Source organism: Triticum urartu, unplaced genomic scaffold, assembly GCF_003073215.2.
Source record: "Triticum urartu cultivar G1812 unplaced genomic scaffold, Tu2.1 TuUngrouped_contig_5410, whole genome shotgun sequence".
In the NCBI taxonomy this organism is placed as follows: domain Eukaryota; kingdom Viridiplantae; phylum Streptophyta; class Magnoliopsida; order Poales; family Poaceae; genus Triticum; species Triticum urartu.
In genome coordinates this window covers 1-8,632 of record NW_024116084.1, presented here as the reverse complement: position 1 = coordinate 8,632, position 8,632 = coordinate 1, and positions in this window count along the sequence as shown.

Below are 8,632 nucleotides of genomic sequence, written 5' to 3'. Positions count from 1 at the left end.
ACGAAGGGAGGAGGGAGAGGGGCCTCGCCGACGGCGCAGGGCGAGGCTGCGGTCCAGGATCGCCGACGACCAACCAGCAGCCTCGGAGTCGTCGGCGAGAAGGAGATCCGCGCAGCGATCTCTCTTCTTCCCGGCGGGGTCGCGCATCTGCGCCGGCTGGACGGGATCCACGAATGTCAGGCCAAAACAAGCCCCAGAACATTCAGTTATCGGACGGCCTAGGAAGGAGATCATCAAGACAATGGACGGCTCGCATCGCTCGCCGTTTTCACCTTATTGTTGCTTTTCATTTTCGTCCTGTCGCTTTCCAGCGTGTGCCAGCTGAGCTTATAAAAGCCAGCCATCCCTGTTGTAAACCTTATGCTATTCTGATGAATCATTGATCAATACTCTAAAGCTAATACAGCATATACTTTGATTCTTTCCACCAAACACGTCTCTTCTAGAACTCTCCTTCCCCCAAATCTCGATCTAGTTTGTCCTAGGGCATGACAATTGGTATCAGATGCCAGGCCGCTCCTCGGCGTTGAGTTGAGCTGTGTAGGAGAAATTTTTTCCCACCCTCCTCTCCCAATTCCTACGGCGACCCGGCGGGCGGCGGGGTAGGGCGCTGGCGGCGGTAGACTTGTTCGGCGACAGCTCAGGGTCGGAACTGGTTGCCGGAACGCATCGTTCCGGCGGTAAAATCCCAGGTTCTCACTGAGTGGTGTTGCCTTATGCTATTCTGATGAATCATTGATCAATACTCTAAAGCTAATACAGCATATACTTTGATTCTTTCCACCAAACACGTCTCTTCTAGAACTCTCCTTCCCCCAAATCTCGATCTAGTTTGTCCTAGGGCATGACAATTGGTATCAGATGCCAGGCCGCTCCTCGGCGTTGAGTTGAGCTGTGTAGGAGAAATTTTTTCCCACCCTCCTCTCCCAATTCCTACGGTCCCCGGCGGGCGGCGTGGTAGGGCGCTGGCGGCGGTAGACTTGTTCGGCGACAGCTCAGGGTCGGAACTGGTTGCCGGAACGCATCGTTCCTGCGATAAAATCCCAGGTTCTCACCGAGTGGTGTTGTAGAAGGAGGCGAATCTCGTCGGCGGCGGCAGGAGTTCCAGATCCGATCGGGTTTCCAGTTCGCTGGTTGTAAAATTCCTCTCGGCCACCTGGAATCTCGATGGGGCGTTCGAAGCCAAGCATGGATGACGGAGATCTGGCGGAGTTGGTAGCCATGAAAGGTGACGTGCTGCAAAACCGAGAAGAAACAGCGGAGCTCCGCGGCGACATGGAGGATTTGCGTAGGGATGTGCACGCAATCCACCTCAAGTAAGATGTTATGCCCCAAGTGATGACAGGGGTACAGGATGCGGTCTCAGCTTTGAACACACAGCTGGCTACCATGGCTGATGTGCTCAAATCCTTTTCTCCGCCTCGAATTCCATCCCCAGTACAGCCAGTTCCTCAACCTCGAGCTCCTCCCGAGGCACAACCATCAGCAGGACAAGTACCAGAACAAGCGCAAACTCGACCAACTACAGAAGAATTGCGCAAACGCCTTGCTGAGGAATAAGAGAAAACAAGACAGATCTTGCTGCAGATACCTCCCAACTTACCACCTATCAGAATTGCCAGCACCTCAGGCCCCCCAGGGTTTGTGGATCACAACAGAAAGGAAGGGCAGTCAGGAAATGTCACGCCCTCAGCAGCCTACCGGACAGCACACACTCCGGCCTTCCACAATTTTCAGCCACCTGCTGTTCGTGCACACTGGGAAGACTACTACCGACAGTATGAGCAAGAGATGAGGACTCAGTTTCTGAAATCTATCACAAAAGGCCCTCGATTGGATTTCCCCACATTCGATGGTACCAATCCTGTAGGCTGGATCAGACAAAGTGAGAAGTTCTTCCAAATGGCTGGCACTCCCACTGATTACAAGGTTAACTTGGCACAAATGCACATCGTCGGCAAGGCTGATGTGTGGTTGCGCAGGTCCAATATCCTGAAGAAGAAACCTAGTTGGGATCAACTCTGCACTGAACTACTTCACAAGTTCTCTGCATCCAGTTCTTATGATCTCACTGACAGATTCAATAACCTGAAACAGAACACCTCTACTGTAGCTGACTATACTGAACAGTTTGAAGAAATCATGGCTGGGGTACAGGAAGACAACCCACAAATATCTAAAAGTTGGTTTGTCAGGTGTTATGTCAATGGGCCGCGCTCCCAACTTAAGTACCAGCTCAGACCCCTCAGACCAGTCACACTCACAGATGCCTACTGGCTGGCAATTGATTTGGAACAAGGAGCACCAGCTAAAAAGCAATTTCAGCAGTTCTCTACCTCAGCCAAACCAACTCCAGTGTTTTCCAAAAACACTACAGTAGGAACAGAGAAACCTACTGATTTTAAAGCCCCTGCCATTACACAGAGAGCTAGAGAACCTGGGAAGTGTTGGAGATGTGGGGACAACTGGTTCCATGGGCACAAGTGCAAGCAAGCCCCTACAATTAATTTGCTTGTTGGTGAGGAAGCAGAAGAGCCACCCCCTGATCAGGAAATATTAGAAGAAATTGGTCCACCAGATCAAGGAGCAGCTGAAGAGCAATGTATGAAAATTTCATTGCAGGCAATGCAGGCAGATAGTGTCAATACACTGTCTATTTCAGTCAATATTGGAGGCAAAACAGCTATTGCATTAGTTGACTCTGGGAGCAACTCTACCTTCATGAGTTTGCAATTTGCCCTCCAAACATCCTGCACCATTGTCAAGGATAAATCAAGGGCAGTATCAGTTGCTGGAGGGGGTAAACTTTGGTCTGGCTCATATATTCCAACTACAAATTTCACAGTAGGAGAAACACAATTCACTCAACAGTTCAGAATTCTGGATTTACCTGGACATGATATTGTGTTGGGATGTGATTGGATGGCACAACACAGCCCAGTAGCCTTCTCCTATGACCCAAGGGAACTAATTATTAAGCACAACAAAACAACAACAATGACCATCCCTGCTTGTGAGCCAATTACTAATGCAGCTGAAATAGATTGTGTGGAACTTAACAGACTACTTTTAAGTGGGGCTCCTGGATATGTGTTGCAGTTAGCATAAGATACATCACTCAATTACAAACAAATCAAACCTGTAGAACCAGCCTTTGAGACAGTTTTGCAAGAATTCCCTGAAGTTTTCCAGGAACCTGTGGCTCTTCCCCCAAAGAGAGACTATGATCACAAGATTCCCCTTAAACCAAACTCTGCTCCTCCAAACTGTAAACCTTACAGAGTGCCCCACATGCAGAAAAATGAGATGGAAAGGCAAATTGACCAGTTGCTACAATCCAAAATAATTAGAGGAAGTCAAAGCCCGTACTCCTCTCCTGCTATACTGGTCATGAAGAAAGATGGGACTTGGAGACTGTGCATTGATTATAGGAAATTGAATGCAGCCACTATTAAGAACAAATACCCAATCCCTATCATAGAGGACCTCCTGGATGAACTACATGGAGAAAAGATATTTTCCAAACTGGACTTAAGGTCAGGATAACATCAAGTGAGAATGGATGAGCAAGACATACCAAAAACTGCCTTCAAAACTTACTTTGGACATTATGAGTTTTTGGTTATGCCATTTGGACTGAGCAATGCACCAGGCACTTTCCAAGCACTGATGAACAGCATATTTGGTCCATATTTGAGAAAGTTCATCTTGGTTTTCTTTGATGACATATTAATCTTCAGCAGAACACCTGAGGAGCATGTTGAACATTTGAGAATTGTCCTCCAACTCCTAAAAGAACATAAACTAGTAGCAAAACTCAGCAAGTGTGTTTTTGTTGTTCCCCAAGTGGACTATCTTGGACATATTATTTCTGGTGAGGGAGTACAGACAGATCCTACCAAGATTAGTGCAGTTGCTGACTGGCCAATCCCTTCTACTCCCACCAAACTCAGAGGATTCCTAGGGTTATGTGGGTACTATAGAAGGTTTGTCCACAACTTTGGCACCATTGCAAGGCCCCTACATGACATGCTCAAAAAGGACAGTTTCCAATGGACTTCTGCTCAAACCACTGCTTTCAATCAACTGAAACAGGCCATGATTTCTGCTCCTGTCCTAGCCCTCCCAGACTTCTCTGCTCCTTTTGTCCTTGAAACTGATGCTTCAGGCCTTGGCTTAGGAGCTGTCATGATGTAAAAGGCAGGCCCTTAGCTTACTATAGCTCTTCCCTGGGCCCTAAAAATGCAGCCATGTCAACATATGAAAAAGAAGCATTGGCAATCATTGAAGCTTTGAAGAGGTGGAGGCATTACTTCCTTGGGAATGACCTGACCATCAGAACAGATCACAAAAGCTTGCAGTTCATGACTGATCAGAAATTGGCCAATAGCATATAGCACAAACTCATGTTGAAGCTGCTAGAATTTAATTTCCAACTGGAATATAAAAAAGGAAAGGACAATCTAGTAGCAGATGCCCTTTCAAGAAAACATGCCTGCATGGCCATTTCCATGGCCACCCCAACATGGATCTCAGCTGTAGAAGAGTCCTACAAGCAGGATTCCCACTGCCAGCAGCTACTGGAACAATTACTACTATCTCCTGACCACACATTCCACCAGAACCAACTGCAAGATGGCATTATCAGACACAAGGGAAAAATCTATGTGGGCAAAGACCTGCCACTGAGGAACAGACTAATGCAAGCCCGACACTCCTCTACTGTGGGGGGACATTCAGGAATGAAAGCTTCTTATAATCGTTTGAAGCAAATCTTCTATTGGCCAGGCATGAAAAAGGACATGGACCAGTTTGTCACCATTTGCCTAGTTTGTCAAAAGAACAAAGGGGAAACTTGCCCATACCCTGGTTTTCTGGATCCTTTACATATCCTAGATATGGTATGGACACATGTCAGCGTGGACTTTATTGAAGGTCTGCCCAAGTCGGAAGGGAAAGAAGTCATATTCATGATGGTGGATCGGCTCTCAAAATTTGCACATTTTATTCCAGAACATTCAGTTATCGGACGGCCTAGGAAGGAGATCATCAAGACAATGGACGGCGCGCCCCTCGCTCCGTTTTCCCCTAGGAAAGGACAATCTAGTAGCAGATGCCCTTTCAAGAAAACATGCCTGCATGGCCATTTCCATGGCCACCCCAACATGGATCTCAGCTGTAGAAGAGTCCTACAAGCAGGATTCCCACTGCCAGCAGCTACTGGAACAATTACTACTATCTCCTGACCACACATTCCACCAGAACCAACTGCAAGATGGCATTATCAGACACAAGGGAAAAATCTATGTGGGCAAAGACCTGCCACTGAGGAACAGACTAATGCAAGCCCGACACTCCTCTACTGTGGGGGGACATTCAGGAATGAAAGCTTCTTATAATCGTTTGAAGCAAATCTTCTATTGGCCAGGCATGAAAAAGGACATGGACCAGTTTGTCACCATTTGCCTAGTTTGTCAAAAGAACAAAGGGGAAACTTGCCCATACCCTGGTTTTCTGGATCCTTTACATATCCTAGATATGGTATGGACACATGTCAGCGTGGACTTTATTGAAGGTCTGCCCAAGTCGGAAGGGAAAGAAGTCATATTCATGATGGTGGATCGGCTCTCAAAATTTGCACATTTTATTCCAGAACATTCAGTTATCGGACGGCCTAGGAAGGAGATCATCAAGACAATGGACGGCTCGCATCGCTCGCCGTTTTCACCTTATTGTTGCTTTTCATTTTCGTCCTGTCGCTTTCCAGCGTGTGCCAGCTGAGCTTATAAAAGCCAGCCATCCCTGTTGTAAACCTTATGCTATTCTGATGAATCATTGATCAATACTCTAAAGCTAATACAGCATATACTTTGATTCCTTCCACCAAACACGTCTCTTCTAGAACTCTCCTTCCCCCAAATCTCGATCTAGTTCGTCCTAGGGCATGACAACGAAGGTGAAAGATCCATTCATGACGAGCATGGCGCTCGCGCCCTGCATCGGGATCTCGACGGAGGACATAGCGGCAGCTGTGGAAATCGATCGAAAACCTAAATTTGGCTTGGGGCAGCGAGAGCGCGGGAGGAAGGAGAGACTTGAGCCGAGGCAAAGACGGAGAAATCAAATTATCGATCTGGGCGACGGGTTAGGGTACGGCTTTATACTAGTATCCTAGTATCGTAAACAAGTCGAATACGTATTTTATACCGTAAACAAGTCGAATACGTATTTTATACCATAAACAAGTCGAATACGTATTTAATACCGTAAACAAGTCGAATACATATCCTTTTACCTTGGGAAATTAGTTTTTTTAGCAAGTAAGAAATTGGTAAGTGCTCAGATGACCTGCGTCGCCAACATCTTCGTACGTGAAAACTTGTTTTTTCAGAAATGTACGTTTTTTAGCGATTTATAAATGTACGTGAAAACTTGTGGCGCTCGGGAGAGAGACGGGCTGGCAATATGGGCCGCTACTGGGCCGAGTTCTGTAACATGCGCAAAAGGCACAAAAAAATGGGGTCTACACTATCACATAATAATTTCTGATAATTCTAAAAAAACATAATAATTCCTGTATTGCCTAAAAAAATATAACTCCTGAAGCCCTAAAAAAAACATAATATTCATGTTGCTCTAAAAAAACATAATAATTCCTATTATGGTAGAAAGGAATCTTGTGCTAGCCGCTGCCGCCATAATTTTGGTCGCCGCCTCGGTCCTCCTCCTCTTCCCCGTCCGATGGACTCGCCGGCGGCAAGAGAAGTGGGGACACGTCTGTTTCATTTTATTTTTCTTAGGTTTTTGCTTCCCTGGCGACATCGACGAGGTGGGTGGTGACGATGGCGTGTTGGGGTCTATTCGCTCACTCCCTAACTCGACGACATCCGATCCGACACCGATGAATGGCCTGTGAGAGTTTGTGTCTTCAAATTTGTTGTTTCCTTCATATCTTGGTAGTTAATGTGTCTTTCGAGGAGAGGTTTTTGATTAGTTGTTGGTGAGGTGAGTTCAACATCTTCTTCTCTGTTGTTGCGTGGCTTGACCTGTTCTCCAACCCTTTGGAGCGATGGTGATGGATTGCAAACCTGTTTTACATGGGGTGATGCTCCAGCTGATGTTGCTTTAGAGATTTATAATTCTCGTCTCAAGGGGCGAGTGGCTATTGCTGTCTTCAAAGCTTGGTATGACGACGGCGCTTGCAGGTGTCGCTTTTCTTTGCAGTTGGATTAGTGCAATATTTTTAATCATCGGCGGTCAATGTACAATCGATGAAAGGAGAAGACTAGTATAAATTTTTCTGTATTTTTTCAATGGCCATTCTATGTCCATTTGTTTATCCACTATAGTGGTCTTTGTGTTCCTTGATATTAATCCGGTCTAAGATGCTCTTGGGTATTTTTACTATAAATAGAATCTTGTACTACCTCTGTTCCTAAACATAAGACATTTTTGCAGTTCAAATCAGAGGGTGTAGTTCTAAAAGTAACACAGCGATTCTTGTAATGTTAAAAAAAGCACAACAACATCTATGTACCAAATATTAAAGGGAGAATTGTTAATGCCAACTTTTTTTACATCTAGATTTCACACGTCGAGGTTTGTCCTCCGCCTCCTTCTCGTGCTACGAAAATCACTAGAAAAAACCAATTACAAACTAGAGCAAAAGAGGGATCCATACAATCCTCCAAGCAAACCAAAACGATTTCACCAAGACTATGTCCTCAAAGCAAGCGAACATAGTTTTCACCCAGACCGTCTGCCTGAGTCCCTACACACACACACACACACACACATATATATATATATAGAGAGAGAGAGACGATTGATGCCTGACGAGGAGTAGAGGATGACAGAGGACTGATAACCCACAAGTATAGGGGATCGCAACAGTTTTTGAGGGTAGAGTATTCAACCCAAATTTATAAGTTCGACACAAGGGGAGCCAAAGAATATTTGAAGGTGTTAGCAGCTGAGTTGTTAATTCAACCACACCTGGAGATTAATTATCTGCAGCAATATGATCAGTAGCAAAGTAGTTTGATAGTTTTGATAGTAGTAACAGTAGCAACGGTAACAGTAACAGTGATAGTAATGATTTGTAGCAAGTGTAACAGTGATGATAGCAGTAGTAACTTAGCAGAAACAATAAGGATAAATTCGTAGGCATTGGATCGGTAATTTGTTGGATGATATTCATCATGTGACAGTTATAACCTAGGGCGATACGGCACTAGCTCCAGTACATCGATATAATGTAGGCATGTATTCCGTAAATAGTCATACGTGCTTTATTAAAAAAACTTGCATGACATCTTTTGTCCTACCCTCCCGTGGCAGCAGGGTCCATATTGGAAACTAAGGGATATTAAGGCCTCCTTTTAATAGAGAACCAGAACAAAGCATTAAGGAGCTGGGGCGGGTCCACATGTGGGAGAGGCAGAAAGAGGAGAGTGGTGCACAAGGAGACAAAGTGTGCTTGTTTGCAGTGGGGGTGGTGTGTGAGGTGGTGCGCGAGAACCACATAACTAGGGAGATAGACGTTTGGGGGCGACGTTTTGTGTGTATGGGAAATATACACTATACATAGTGCGTGTGCTTGGGTAAGAGAGATAGTGGGAGACCTAAAGAG